Source organism: Haliotis asinina, chromosome 10 (assembly GCF_037392515.1).
Source record: "Haliotis asinina isolate JCU_RB_2024 chromosome 10, JCU_Hal_asi_v2, whole genome shotgun sequence".
NCBI lineage: Eukaryota > Metazoa > Mollusca > Gastropoda > Lepetellida > Haliotidae > Haliotis > Haliotis asinina.
The window spans coordinates 23,842,570-23,858,718 of NC_090289.1; the positions used below are offsets into that span (position 1 = coordinate 23,842,570).

Sequence of the window (16,149 nt, forward strand, 5' to 3'; positions counted from 1 at the left end):
CACCTTGTCATGTGTATGACATACAGAATGCAATGTCCCTGAGAAACATTTCCTTGTAGTTTTATGCTTTGTACTACCAGCAAGTCATCATATTTCCACCTCAGTCATGAGTGACCATGAAATGATCTATCTCCGAGTATCATCTCAGAACAAACATGTTTCACGGAAATATTTAAACTAAAAAGGAGATCCAGTGAGAACCTGAGAAAAATCCAGGTTTCATTAAGAGTTCCTGAATTACAGGGAGTCCAATCGAATGGGAAAGTATCATTGGTCAGACTACTTAATGCTACTGACCCGTGAAGGTCCTGGGGTAGAATAGGCCATCAGCAACCCATGCTTGCCATAAAAGGTGACTTTGCTTGTCATAAGAAGCGACTGACCGGATCGGGTGGACAGACTCACCGACTTGGTTGACACATGTCATCAGTTCCCAATAGCGCAGATCGATGCTCAAGTTGCTGATCACTGGATTGTCTGGTCCAAACTCGATTATGTACAGACCGCTGCCATATAGCTGGAATATTGCCTAGTGTGACGTCAAACTAAACTCACTCACTCACTCACTTAATGCTACTGCACAACAGTGAAACTAACATGCAGACTGTCTGGTATCTACCCTACATTCTTTCAGGAATTTACATACAATGTGCACACATCAGAAGATAAGGGGTCAAAAGCATTGCACAAAAAGGGCACAATATTTTACACAGGACTGTCTTTCACTCCTGTGACAGCTACCATTGATCTCCAGCACCCACTGCTTGTCAAACGCGTGAAACTTGCCTGTCATAAGAGTCAGCTTGCTGGATGAAATGACCAGGTTTGCAAACTTTGTTGAAACATACCATCACATTTTGATGTTCATGTTATTGGCTACAGGTGTGTCTGGTCCAGACTTTTTTATTACAGACCACAGTCAGTACCAATAATGCTGAAAGTGAAGCCAAACAGCATATGAACAAGAAAGTATCTTTAAAAACCTACCTTAAATGAACCAAGAACATACAAACATATCCTAAAATCTATGTGTAGCTTGAGAACGGCCAAGCACCAGTTCCAACACTTTCACTTAATGACTTATGCATACCACAGAGTATAAAAAGGAGGAACCAGGAAGATCAGAACACTTCTATATTTAGCAGTCAATGCATTTGGTACCAATTACCTTGCAGCATATGACTTTACAGTACAATGTAATTATATGGCCATTGCTGAGCAATGTTTTGGATTGAGATTGAGTCCTGGGTGTTTCATCAAATGATTTCTGCTATTCTGTTGCTCCAACTTCAAGGGGCACTTGGTGATCATCCTTTAGACTAAGATTCAAAGGGCATAGTGGAAACTGTGATCCCAAGCACATGGACATTGTGAAGAAAAAGCTAATATATGGTGTCATCATTTCATGCTATGGCTTGACCCTTTGTTGCCAGCTAAGCCTATACACATGCAATAAACTTATGATGTGTCAGTATGAATATGAAATCCTAAACACATATTATAATCAAAAGACTATTTTTACCATGGCCTTGAAGACATGATAAAAACATAACAAAACACCTAAAACCTGCATTGATGACTGTTGTTATATCAACCAGTTCCCAATATACTTTGACAAGTATAGGTCCTCTTTTCTTTCCTTTTCATATCATTTAGTATACAATATTTTCAAACAATAGTTTCAGTGACTGGCATAATCAGCTGATGATCAGTTTTAAATACCTGATAAACGCTAAATGTATTCAACAGCTTATTTACTTATCAATACATAATTTAGGTCTGGGAGAAAAGTTAAATGCAACAGTCAGTCATATTTAACTGGTTTCATTCACTGAAATCTAAAAAGATAATTCAATGCCAGAAACTGACAAACGAAAAGGTGTGGAAGTATGAATTTACTAACGCTTAAGTGACTAAAGTATGAAAACACTCAGAGAAATTTCAGCCTAGACGGTATTACATGCCATGTAATGGCCTTTTCCACCATTAAATATTTTCCTCCTCTGACTTCCATTGACACCTCGTAAGAGGCGACTAACGGGATCGGGTGGTCAGGCTCGCTGACTTGGTTGACGCGTGTCATCGGTTCCCAATTGCGCAGATCGATGCTCATGTTGTTGATCACTGGATTGTCTGGTCCAGACTCGATTATTTACAGATATAGCTGTAATATTGCTGAGTGCGGCGTAAAACTAAACTCACTCACTCACTCACTCCAATGACACCAGTCAACTTATTTAGAAATTTTGGTTGATTAACGTATTATTGAATTCAGCCATTTGTTTAGAAAATAATATCTAAACTAGGCAATAAATACTAAATGTGAGTAATACAGATAACAGGTATTCACTACATCGCTAATTCTGGACTGACTGCCCAGGAAAACCAGTGATGACCTGCAATCATGTTAACCTGAAGTACCAAGTAACATGTGGTTACTATCCCCTGGTTGTTACTCTGGTAAAAGTTGGACAATATGATGTTCATATAATTCATTGGGAATACACAGTGGGCCTAAATAAAGCGACTGTTGACAGTAAAGTGGTGGTATGCTTGTTGGAAAGAAAGAAATACAATCTGCAGTGAACCATGTGATTTTAATTAAAATTTTACCTATTCTTACTTGTCAAATCTTATCTGTTGCAAAAATCTGCTGATAGCTTGCCTAATATGACCAACTTTGTAAAATTATCAAGTATGTGGCCAACGTCCCTGCCACGACGGCTCCATATGAGCTGGTATAAAATCTTCTTGTCATCCGAAACTTCATTTCATTCAACCAGGAAATTTTTCTTTCCTTCAGATGCACAAATCGACACTTACTTCCAGACAACACGATCACACCAGTGCATTTTTATCTGGGAGCAAATATTCATGATAAAATGCATCTGAAATGATGCTTACGACCACAAGGAAATCAATAAGTTTCCTGCCATGCGCTTCTCCTTGTTTGTATCGAGGTCCTTTCCAGTCTGTATGGTGGGCGGTCCCACATTACGACAGCAAAGATCAACTGTAAATAACCTAAATATACGAATACTACGTATACTACCTTTATAACTTGGAGTCCTGTTAACACGCCAACAAAATGCTTCCAGTAATTCCAAACCCGAGTATGAAATTAGGTGTGGCTCACTGTGACTTAGTTTGAATTTCGTCGCGCCCGTAAGTGACACGGTGACCTTTTCCTGCCTCCTCAGTGAAGAGCTACCTGTGAGCACGCGCGTCGTCTGCTTTGATCCAATAAGATGCGACTTGAACAGGATAACAACAGACAGGCAGAAAAAGTTCAACGTTGCTGGGAGCCACGTGTTATGCGCATATTACTGCCCTTTATAGGAACAAATGAGCAAACTAGGACCTTATTTATTTCACCGTCTGCAGTCACTTTAACACGTGGATGCATAACAATGCTTGCCTTTGTGCGAAACAATACTGTTATCAGTAAATTGCCTGGCCCAGGAAAACTAAATATATTAAAAAATATCTCTCTCACATTTTATAACTGAATATATTTAATTCTTTCCAATGGTTGCACCAGATACTCTTATTGCCGTGCTTCTAAAACAGGTTGACATTCATTGATACTGTGACAGAATTGCAAGGATGAACGAATATAAACTGCAGCCAAGAGAGTAACATCACTACAGCGCTAAGCTCCCTTTGTGCAAGGATGCCAGGATATGATCGAAACTCCCATACATTGCAGTGTGAACGCTGGTTTGTGCCCCAACCCTAAATTCAGTCTGTCTCTCAGACTCTCGATCAAGCATATAGTTAACATGAATCCAGCCCAAGGCTGCCTGTACACATATTGAAACAAAGCATTGTTGTAGGCTCAGTCACGACTTTGAATTTGTTCGTTTCTCAGTTGTTATGTTTTTACAAAGCAAATTCTTTTAAGAGAGAAAGTTATTAACGGTTATGCCTCTCACGAAATTGCTGTAGCTGTACCATATCAATGGGAGTTTACGCACCATTGTGTCTGACTAATAACCACGCAAATGCCATGAATATAACCACAGTAACAAGGAGATATTCTGAAACATTGTTACATTGTCAGGTTTTATCTCTCTACTCAGCATAAATATTAACAACACTGACTTGATTCACATCAGTTCACAATATTGGCTGTGATGTGGGTCTCTAACCTTTTCCATCAGGTGCAACACAGGTCGAGTATGGGGCGCATTTTTATACACAGCCAATCAGAAGTCCTAGCTTCACGTGCAAGTTGCACGAGCGCGTTATTTGTTCCTTCTGTCAAATGGGTTTGATGACAACAACGTGTCAACAATGTATGAAAAGTGAAAACATCTTCAAAGAAGAGCGTCCAAATACGTCGACATACAGGTAAGTAGGTTGTGTTTATCTATGAGACCGTGCACCGAGAAGGCTATGACAGTTTTGTACCGCCCAGTTCCCTTCATTCAAAGGACACTCGCTGCTTTTTTAAATTACGACCTACAGGTGTATTTTTAACGCTAGCTTATGTGCCATGGGGATATAGGTGCCTTTCACGTTTATCTGTTCACAGTGTGGATTCCACTTTTCACCTTGCATATTAAGAAGAGAATTCGGTGTTTCTTACTCAACGCGAAAACCTTAGCCTAAGTCGCAGTTCTTTATGTTTTTATACAAATACTTGGTACGTCAAACATTCGTCTTCATTCGTCAAGCGTTCGCTCGTCACGCCGAAGACCCGGGTTTCGTCCCCACATGGGTACAATGTGTAAAGCCCATTTTCTGGTGTCCCCCCGCCGTGATATTGCTGGAATATTGTTAAAAGCGGCGTAAAACTAAACTCACTCGTCTTTGGGACTCGTGTGCAAATGCTCTTAAATTGTACTTGAGTGAATATTGTCGTTGGTGAAATGTCATCAAAATGTTCTGCTGATATCTATCTATCTATCTATCTATCTATCTATCTATCTATCTATCTATCTATCTATCTATCTATCTATTCGCTTCAACAACTTGCAGTGATAACACGTCGCCCCTCTGGTTTCGTGGATAGGGCGTTTACTCAGAGAGTGTAAGGTTAGAGGTTGGATCCCGACCAACATTGACGTTAATATTATTCTTGTAACCCAACCTGAATGGTGCTATGGCCGGCCGTCCCGGAGTCAGTATAATGTGTTCATGTCGGCTATTCATGTTCAAAATAGTCCCCGTCCCCTCATCTACCCTTACCACTAATTACAGATTATATATCATGGCTATCCGCTGGGATACAACATCGATCTTCCACTATGGGGTTTACTTACTCATTAGTTGTTTGACGCCCAACTCAGTAACATTAAAGGTCTAAGACGGTTGTCTGTGATTCATCGAGTGTGGCATCATCGAGACACTCTGTACGTTGTTTGAGTCCGACGTGTTGTATGAACCGAGTCACTGAACCGTGTCCCCCGATCCTGTTGGTCATTTCTTACAACAAGCATGGGTTGCTGAACATCACTTTCTACCCTGATATTCACGGGTATCCATCGCTTCACTCCCTATGGGCTACCGAGGCAGTTCAGGCAGACGATACGTACCATCTTCTGATGCCCAGTGCTGATATTCAATTTATTTGTCTAAACAGTATCGAGACCTCATCTTTTGATACGGTACATACATGCAAAAGTGTACACCTTTCTAGTTAATGTTCATTACACTTACACTATGCCGTACATTGTCGGCAAAAAATACCAACTGGTGGTTAAATAGGTTAAATGTCTAGCATTTAATTACACTGCAGCAGTTGTTGTTTGTATTTAATCAATGGCGGGGTTCATTGTTCATTTCACCAAGGTTGTATTTGAGTAAGCTCTGTCTGGATGTAAGTCTCCACTACAGTTGTGTAAATAATAAGACGTAATAAAGAAAACTTAAACTTTCTGCGTGTAATTAATCTGAACCCTGACAACATATCAATTGTCAGGTATGTGCTGTAGTAGTTTCGCAGGCAAACCACTGAAAACGTTATAGGAATGACGACGACCATGGAGAAACAGGTCATGTCACTGGTTCCTAAATGTTCTTTGGTTTAAACGTGAAGCGTATTTTGTATATATCTGGAAATATGTACCTGTTGGGTACCAGCATTAGACTAAGAATTTTCTCTGGAATGAGTGAGTGAGTGAGTTTAGTTTTACGTCGCACCTAGCAATATTCCAGCTATATGGCGACAGTCTGTAAATAATCGAGTCTGGACCAGATAATCCAGTGATCAACGACATGAGCATCGATCTGCGCAATGGGGAATCGATGACATGTGTCAACCAAGTCAGCTAGTCTGACCACCCGATCCCGTTAGTCGCCTCTTACGATTTTTAGATTTTAGATTTAGAAATCTGACACAGCAAGGAGTTCACCATCGTGGCTGATCTGACACAGCAAGGACTCCACAATCATGGGTGAATTGACAGCAATGACTCCACCATGGCTGATCTGACACAGCAATGACTCCGCCATCATGGCCGATCTGACACAGCAAGGACATCATGGTTGATCTGACAAAGCAAGGACTCCACCGTCATGGCTGATTTGACATAGCAAGGACTCCTGCATCATGGTTGATCTGGCACAGCGAGGAGTTCACCATCGTGGCTGATGTGACACAGCAAGGGCTCCAGCATCATGGCTGATCTGACATAGCATTGAGACCAGCATCATGGCTGATCTGACACAACAGGACTCCACCATTATGGCTGATCTGACATAGCAAGAGCTCCAGCATACATTGCCGCTGATCTGACAAAGCAAGAGCTCCAGCATACATTGCCGCTGATCTGACATAGCAAGAGCTGCAGCATACATTGCCGCTGATCTGACATAGCAAGAGCTGCAGCATACATTGCCACTGAGGGACTTCACCACGTCACGGTGATGATGCAGTAGTATTTTATGGGTCTACTATCCTGGTAAGAACCAGTGAAGCAGAGAATACAGTGTAGCATTAGAGTGGTTATGAGGTATATTAGGACGTTTAAGGCACAGTTTGATGCGTTAGAACATTCAAGGAAGTTTTGACTTCACCATTGTCTTTTAGCCTCTTGGGTCAGTGGACTCGAATGGCTTGGCTATCCCAATGAGACAAAGTGCCAGTGAAGGGAAGATGAAATTACTGGTATGTGTTGAACACACAGCATTAGTGAACTGTTTGGAGCTGTCAGACTTTGGCAAGTGCTTCGGGAACACCAGACCTATGTGCCCGAGACTGCACACACAGAGCGCAGAGTCTATAAACAACAAGCATGTGGTTTACCAAGTAGCACGTGTGATGGTATAGTCGGAAAAGTACAGCTCACATTCCGGAAGAAAACAGATATTACATGGCATTTGTGCAATGCACCAACATATTGACGGTCAGGTTATGCTATAATAGTGCTGTTCATGTGCACTATGTATACGTCAAACCGCTTACATGAAATGCGTATTGCATATTGTGCTTCTTTAAAAATGGACGTACCTCATTATCTCCTGAAGTCGTCCAAAAGACTTACCTTTTGTGGTCTTGTGGGTCGACAAAGACAGCGTTTATTGTGTATTTTCTTGGTATAAGACAAACACATGCAATATGTAGTGCAATATGGTAGAATTGTATGGAACAGTTAAATAGTTGTGAGGTGCGCTAAGAACAAAACCATGTGTACAACCGGTTGAAATTTCATTTGTCGGAGCAAAGCATTATCTTATGGTTGGGAATACCGAAGTAGCATCACGCACGACACATTTTACGTCCGCTGCTATTGACAGTAAGCTCATTGTCGCCTTGTGTCGGCGACGGAAGAAATGCATTCTGACACTTGTTTCCTAAACAACGTAAACACAAGAAATAGATTGCTTCAAATATTGAATCACTCGCTGTGAGAGAGGTAGAACGAAATCTAGGGAGAGCTTCGATTTTCAGATATCTCACGAACATGTGACCAATGCATGTTACTTTCCAATTACATTTGACACAGTCCACACAGCAGGTATCTCTTAACTGGTGCTACATCTTCACCCCAGCCGTCAATGCGTCAATCGTATTCAAGATTTCATATGGACTCTATCTAATACGGAGGAATCTACGCAAGAGGGAAACGAGTGCGGTTCACCTTTTGTACTGTAAAATAGGATCGGCTAAAACGAATGAGTTGGCCCACTAGGTGTTTTCATTGCAATGTGTTTTTCACATGAGACAAAGCAAGTACTATAGGTGTTTTGTGGGTAGCCAATACTAGGAAGCATCGGCGACCGGAACCCACCAGGGGGTGGAGAGCGGTGTACCAGTAGTGCAGTATGGCGAGGAACACTGCCAGTGCAGGTGTGGAGGCAGCACGTTCCTCTATCTACACTCATGGCTGACAGGCAAAGCGGGCACTGCCAGAAGATAGTACATGCATGTATGTGTGATAATAACTGATAATATAGATGATGACCCTCCACCACCAAACTGAGTCATGGTGACTGCAGTTAGGTTATATTTGTTCACGCTCGATCCATTGTATTTGGACCTCGACAACCCTGTAAAAGTGAATGTGTCACGAACCTCAGTTATCCAGTGCATTATACATCCATACTATTATGGTTTTTATAATGCAGACATGGTATGGATGATCGAGAAGTACAAATTCTAGCACTTTTGGGGGTTGAGTCCCATCCGGGATTCGAACCCGCAAGCCCAGAGTCAGGCACCTAATTGCCAGCAAACAATGTCAGCCGCCTCGCCTGACTGGAAGTCGCGGTGGTTGAGCGGGTCAAGAAAGTGAAATCTCAAATAGCACATGTGTTGCATTTGACCACTTTCTAAATGGCATCGTGTAATCATGCCCCATGGATGCGTGTGCCTGTGTTTCCTCTATTGTAGTCAATGGGTATACCTCCTCCCGTGCAACATCGGATGTGGAGGAAGCTGTTGCGGTTGTAGATCACCTGTATTTCACTAATCAGCAGTGATGATTGCGAGCAGCGAATACTCAAACAGATTTCAAATAGCAAACATGAATGTTATTATCAGCCACATCCTTACAGCTTGAAGTCTCATGCTGACACTCACCCACAATACTAGCTGTGTCGGTAATTTTAGTTTCATTGCCATTTTTTCTCTTTACAGAATCCAGTAATGTAAAAGACGGGTTTAGCATCGCACCACGTGTTCACCACAGACAGAAACTGAAACTTTCCAAAGACTGGTAGGCCTGAGTATTGGAGCTGTGTATAATCCATTAGGGGGCAAGCAATTCAAGGGGACCGTTTTAACAAAGTTAAATATTTTGATTACTTAAACAAAATAATACTCTTTCAAGAACGTCTTTGAGACAAGGAACCAACGAGACACAATTGCATATTTTCGACAGATTGGCGTACATCTCTGACAAGAAATATAAACAAGATTCTCTTTAATACAGATTACAGAACGTTCTCTGTGGACCGTACGTGTATGTCAGAATGTACAAATATGCACTCTCGCTCTTACAGCTAACAACATTGCACGGGACTGTCTGTGTCAATAGATCAGGTGCCACAGACAATGGTTAGAATGTCAGAGTCAACCAGGTCAAATGGAAGAAGGTTAAACTACGGGGAAACATTTTATGAGTGCTTCTGAATATATTGGACCAATACGTTTTGCTGAACGTTTGAATTTGAATTAAGGGATATCAAAGTACGATATCACAACAGTTCCGAATGATTTCAGTATGTTCTGAAGAGTTCATGAGTCCTGTTTTTGTTTGGGGGGGTACTTTGGTTTTTTGTTTGTTTTTGTTTTTTGTTGTTTTGTTGTTTTTTGTCTTTTTTTTGGGGGGGGGGGGTGGTTGTTTTTGTTTTTGTTTTGTTTTTGTTTTGTTTTTTTGGGGGGTGGTGGTAGTTTTTGTTGTTGTTTTTTCTTGTTACATTCGACTGACTCGGTGCTATGGATGTGAATGGTTCGCAGGAGAACGTCAGGCTAAGTTGACACATAGAGAAATCAATCTGAGGCAAAATATGACGTTCATCATACAGGTACATCAAAAAACGGACATATATCATTTATATGTGTCTAGTGTATATACTTTATACCAGTGCTTGTGTGAAATGTGGACTCAGGTTTGAAGCTGTCTGGTCCCAGGTATATTCCCACGTACCCCCTCACCAGGGATATATATATATCCGCCACCACTTACATGCAGGTCTCAGAAGAAGCGGCGCGGCCAGATGCTTCCCTACTATACCTCCCCACTTAAACACTCGTTTGCCATAAGTCAAAGCCTCCGTCATGACACTAAGTCAGTCTTCAACAAGCCAAGGTGAGAGAACATTCATATTCAGGATCGTCCCTATACTGAACACCGCCCCAACTAGGAGTATATAGCGACCATATAATCAGGTTTTGACAAACATATCCGATCAATTCAAGCCGTAATACGATTCCCGAGGACCAATCGACAGATCGTAAATAAACACAGCATTCCCAGTGTACAGGGTAACCAGCTTGTTTGGAATATATCTCCCAAATGAGATACGCAAATATATATCTTTTTTTACCACGTGAGAGGTATGAAGCTGGCTGTATGAAGCGAGCACGTGTGTGGAACAGTTTGAAAGATAATCCGACAGTTACACACCATCGTTGTTGGTGTTTATCGTTATCGGTCTGAAACACCACTGTTTATTGCAACACTTTTCTGACGAGCGCAGCATGCATATTTGTCATGAAGCTGGAAACTGATGCCATATGCTAACCTTCGTCATTCTTATTTCTGTAACATGTATACGACATATAAAGCATGCGTGCGCGTGTGTGCGTATTACATATATCCCAACGACTGTATACTGCATACATCACACACACCTATGGAGCCTAGGGTGTCATAGAGTGAAGCCAATACAGTGGTCAGTGCTTAGTTTAGTATTGTTGTTATGAGGGGTGAAGTGTTTCGGAAAAAAATATATGTCATGGTTACATCCGCATATATATGAGGAGGTGGGAAACATATAGACCATCATCATCAAGCTTAGCCAACAAGATGTCGGAGTCTTCACTGAGTAAACTAGAACACATGGAGAATAGAGACTTGCCCAAACGTTTATGCACCCACAAAATGTATTGGGTATATTTGTTTCAAGGTTTGAACGGCATCCATTTCCCGATAGAAAAGTGGCATCGGACAAGCCTTGTGCACGACACTTATATCAACTTAACCAGTCGACATATATTCAAGCTCGTTTACAGGAGAATTGATACATTTAAACTTCTTATATAGGAAATATGTTCAACCACTTAGATAGAAATCCATAATATATTAAGTCACCAGTGCAAAAACTAACATACAGACTAACATATTGTCTCTGACATGAACATATTCTACAGAAAAAACGTTTTCATAAAACATCATGAAAAGGAGCCTAGAGACCTACTTTATTTTCAGAAATGAAAGTGGTAATCTAGATCGGCTACATATTTTAGGAAAGCTACGTTAGGTGTATTTGTCTCATGGTCTAGATGACAGACTGATTTACATATTTCACCTCGTACAGAGAGCTGAAACCCCTTGTAAATAAAACATATAGTGAAACATTTGTAGTCGAAATACAGATATAGATGAGCCTTGTGTACAAGACAGTAACATATATTTAACTTCTTTCTATAGAAAAGTAGAATCGATTCCATCTCTTGTACAAGAAACTTGTAAATTCATTTCACCAATTTAACAGATAACTTAACTGTTTACGTGTTGTATTGGGATAACAACACTTATCTAACTTCATGTTTTGGGAAACTGACATCTATCAATCACTTGTATATCAACACATCGAATAACATCGAATCGAATAATGTATGAAAAAAAAACAATTGCACTGGAAACTGCTACTGATATGAGTGGGAAGACTGTACATAACATTCACGGGTATTCTAAAAGAGTGATATTATTGTGCTTGAACTTGCGTGCTTATTCTTTCACCACGATGCCAAAAAATAAACGAAAAATGCGTTGCCCTTTTATCACACAAAGTACGTAAACAAACTGAAAAAAACCCCGATTAAATGACTTCATCCTGGAGGATTAACGGATTCCAACAACTGGAGATCCCCGGGCAACTCATTATAGTTGGATAAAAGACAACATGAGGCGCCTTGTTTACATCCTCAGCAGTGAGTTACAGTTCTCACACTGCATGTAGACAATCTAATGGAACCTGTAACCCGAGATGGCACGTGTGGGCCAACTCGATATCATTGCCAGAGCGCAACGAAGCTCACTAACTCTCACAATTAAAAAATTACCTGTTTTTGGTGGAGCTGATTGAAGGCGTCTGAAGATGGCTTGTTACCCCAATGACAGTGGTTTGGTGGCTCACCCTACCAGTTTCCGGGTTACAGTGAGAGTGATGATCAACACTGTTACATTCACAGTGTGCTAACGGGACCCGGATGGAGAGGAGCGGAGTGATAGAACGGTATTTATGTGTACGGTTGTAGTCAACACTGTAACATTCACAGTGCGCTAACGGGACCTGGATGGAGAGGAGCGGAGTGACAGAACGGAATCTAAGTGTACGGTTGTAGTCAACACTGTAACATTCACAGTGCGCTAACGGGACCCGGATGGAGAGGAGCGGAGTGACAGAACGGTATCTATGTGTACAGTTATAGTCAACACTGTTACATTCACAGTGTGCTAACGGGACCCGGATGGAGAGGAGCGGAGTGATAGAACGGTATCTATGTGTACAGTTATAGTCAACACTGTAACATTCACAGTGCGCTAACGGGACCTGGATGGAGAGGAGCGGAGTGACAGAACGGAATCTAAGTGTACGGTTGTAGTCAACACTGTAACATTCACAGTGCGCTAACGGGACCCGGATGGAGAGGAGCGGAGTGACAGAACGGTATCTATGTGTACAGTTATAGTCAACACTGTAACATTCACAGTGTGCTAACGGGACCCGGATGGAGAGGAGCGGAGTGACAGAACAGTATCTATGTGTACAGTTATAGTCAACACTGTTACATTCACAGTGTGCTAACGGGACCCGGATGGAGAGGAGCGGAGTGACAGAACAGTATCTATGTGTACAGTTATAGTCAACACTGTTACATTCACAGTGTGCTAACGGGACCCGAATGGAGAGGAGCGGAGTGACAGAACAGTATCTATGTGTACAGTTATAGTCAACACTGTAACATTCACAGTGTGCTAACGGGACCCGGATGGAGAGGAGAGGTGACAGAACAGTATCTATGTGTACAGTTATAGTCAACACTGTAACATTCACAATGTGGTAACAGAACAGGGATGGACCATATACTATTATATGGTCTCTGGTTGCAGTCAACACCGTACTATACAGCATAATGGAGAGGAGCGGTATGCATGTGTATGGAATATACTTTGTGAGTCAGCGGAGACTGACAGCGTTACACATACGGCAGACATGGAATCTAAATGAACAGATAGGGCACAGGCAGATTGGCGAGATGGGTTAAATGTTCAAACTAAGTAGTGACAAACAGTTTGACACGGATACTCACAATGAGTAACTACTATACTGTCCTAGTACCATCAAACTGTCTCGTCCCTTACATTGTGTCCATCGTACTCATAAATGCCGAGTGCACATTGGAAAGTCGTCATAAAGGTCTTTATTGTGTCTTCTATATTGTGGCCATTGTGGTCAATTCATTCGCCAGAGTCAGAATAGTTAACGAATTGGGTAGTTTATCCACGTCCTATATTAATTTGTTACTACATCTGTACATGGTGCATTTTCGTTCTCTATAATAGTGTTAAAAAATATATCATCCCCGAGGGGTTGAGAAAAACCTCTGGATCACTCATGAGTAGACGCCGACGGGGATTCCAGATACCCAGCTATGCTTCTTATAGACAACAGACAGAGACTCCATGGACCCAACAATACCTTATACGGGCAGCAGGCAGAGACTCCATGGACCCAACAATGCCTTATACACACGGCAGGCAGAGACTCCATGGACCCAGCAACGCCATATGCAGACAGCAGATAGCGACTCCAGTTACACAGTAATGCCTTATACAGACAGCAGACAGAGGCCCCAGGTACCTAGCAATGCCATATACAGACAGCAAACAGAGACTCCAGGTATACCCAGCAATGTCTTATACAAACAGCAGACAGATGCCCCAGGTACCCAGCAATGTCTTTTACACACGGCAGGCAGAGACTCCAGGTATCCAGCAATGCCTTATACAAACAGCATGCAGAGACTCCAGGTACCCAGCAATGTCTTATACGGGCAGCAGACAGACCCCAGGTACCCACCAATGCCTTATACAAACAGCAGACAGAGACTCCAGGTACCCAGCAAATGTCTTTTACACACGGCAGACAGAGACTCCAGGTACCTAGCAATGTCTTTTACACACGGCAGACAGAGACTCCAGGTACCCAGCAATGTCTTTTACACACGGCAGGCAGAGACTCCAGGTACCCAGCAATGTCTTATACAGGCAGCAGACAGACTCCAGGTACCCAGCAATGCCTTATACAAGCAGCAGATAGAGACTCCAGGTACCCAGCAATGTCTTATACAAGCAGCAGACTGACTCCAGGTACCCAGCAATGCCTTATACAAGCAGCAGATAGAGGCTCGAGGTACCCAGCCATACCTTATACAGACATCAGACAGAGACTCCGTGGACCCAGATATGCTCTATGCAGACAGCAGACAGAGACTTTAGGGGCCAAGCAATCCCTTACACAGACAGTAGACAGATTCTTTCCCAACACCTCCCATATTCGTCGGAAATACGCTGTGTACACTCATATATCCAGATTCGCGGGAGACATGGAAGTTGTATAAACATTGAATTAAGTATCTGTATTACAGCGATGTTCACGATAGACTTTAAAATTCCTGTATCTTGCTGGTGTTTGGAATGCAAATGGTCCAACCCAAGCCCCCATGTTGGTGTATACCGGCACCAATGACGAACATACTGTCTCAGAGAGTGTTGTCGTAGGCATTCCGTACTTGTTATTTCTGTCACGTTAATACACTGGAGGAGTTATTATTCCAGAGATAGGCTGACACAACGCGATACAAGGCACTGCGGTAACCTAAGGAGTCACGCTGTTTTCACCTCCCCGGATAGATGGCATTACGTTATAAACACCCCCTCAACAGGGCCAGTGCTGGGCGGAATGTAGTCTACGGCATGTCATCCCGTGTTGCGAGGCTAGTCGTGTGTACGGAGATGAAACTGGGAATATTTTGTTAATATCATGAATCATTATTTTTCAACCTATGCATGGGGTTTCCAATAACGCCTAACTCGCAAACATGATCCAGGTATGCTGTCGTAATATTATGAAACAGGTGTTGGTTCGTGTGTGTTACAGAAAACCGGATAGACTTTCGGTAGATATGGTTTTACTGTTAACGTAGACTGACAAGTCAATGAATAGCTTAAATGATAATTTCTATATTATAAAAAGTAATGAATAACAGTCTGGGATCCTTGCTCTCCACTTATCTGGTCCGCCCTCTCGAAGGATATACAATCACTGTACATCATTTGGGCTCAGTATTGAGTATAGCAAGTTATTGATGAATTGGAACAAATTATAATTAAGATATTACGGCAATATGTAAAGTAACAGCTCTCCTTCCTTTATCGAGATCCAATGATTCTATTTCTGTTACTAACAAGCATAGGAAATCGCAATGTATTGCGAGATATGGCAGACATTTAGTGTTTCTGTAATAAAGATAAGGTGCGTGTACACATGAACCGCTATGTTCAGCTGCTGGCGCAATCACGGCACAGTGCGCTGGAACAGTTTGTTTTCTTGGTAATATAATGTCCGTAAAGAGTACACGTTGCACAGACATCTGCATTGCTGCTAGGAGACTTGCCAACGAACACCTCACACCTAACTCAGAAAAACCGCGACATTCCCCCTCGCTACAGTAGAGATGTCAAAACACGCTCGCATATAAGCTGTAGGAAGTCCCAAAGCCTCCCAGCCTCCATAGCTCTCATTAGTATGCAGAGCCGTAATCCCTGGGTGCATGTTGTGTTAACCAAATGAATGTTTTTTTATTATAAATTTAGATGCACATGTGCCTCTGAAGGTGTCCCTGTGAAATGATATCAGCTGAACCCAGGTTTGCGCATGCGTATGATGCCACATTCAGTTGTAAGCGTT

General features: G+C 42.0%; 1 protein-coding gene across 1 annotated transcript in view; it reads right to left on the reverse strand.

Annotated features, from left to right (window-relative positions):
• LOC137254667 (supervillin-like) overlaps positions 1-12,373 on the reverse strand; it is a 140,170-nt gene extending 127,797 nt beyond the window's left edge. Inside the window, exon 1 of the mRNA XM_067792510.1 lies at positions 12,239-12,373. The gene's annotated coding sequence lies outside the window, so the exon portion shown is untranslated. The remainder of the gene's footprint in view (positions 1-12,238) is intronic.
• Between the last annotated feature and the right edge of the window lie 3,776 nt (positions 12,374-16,149).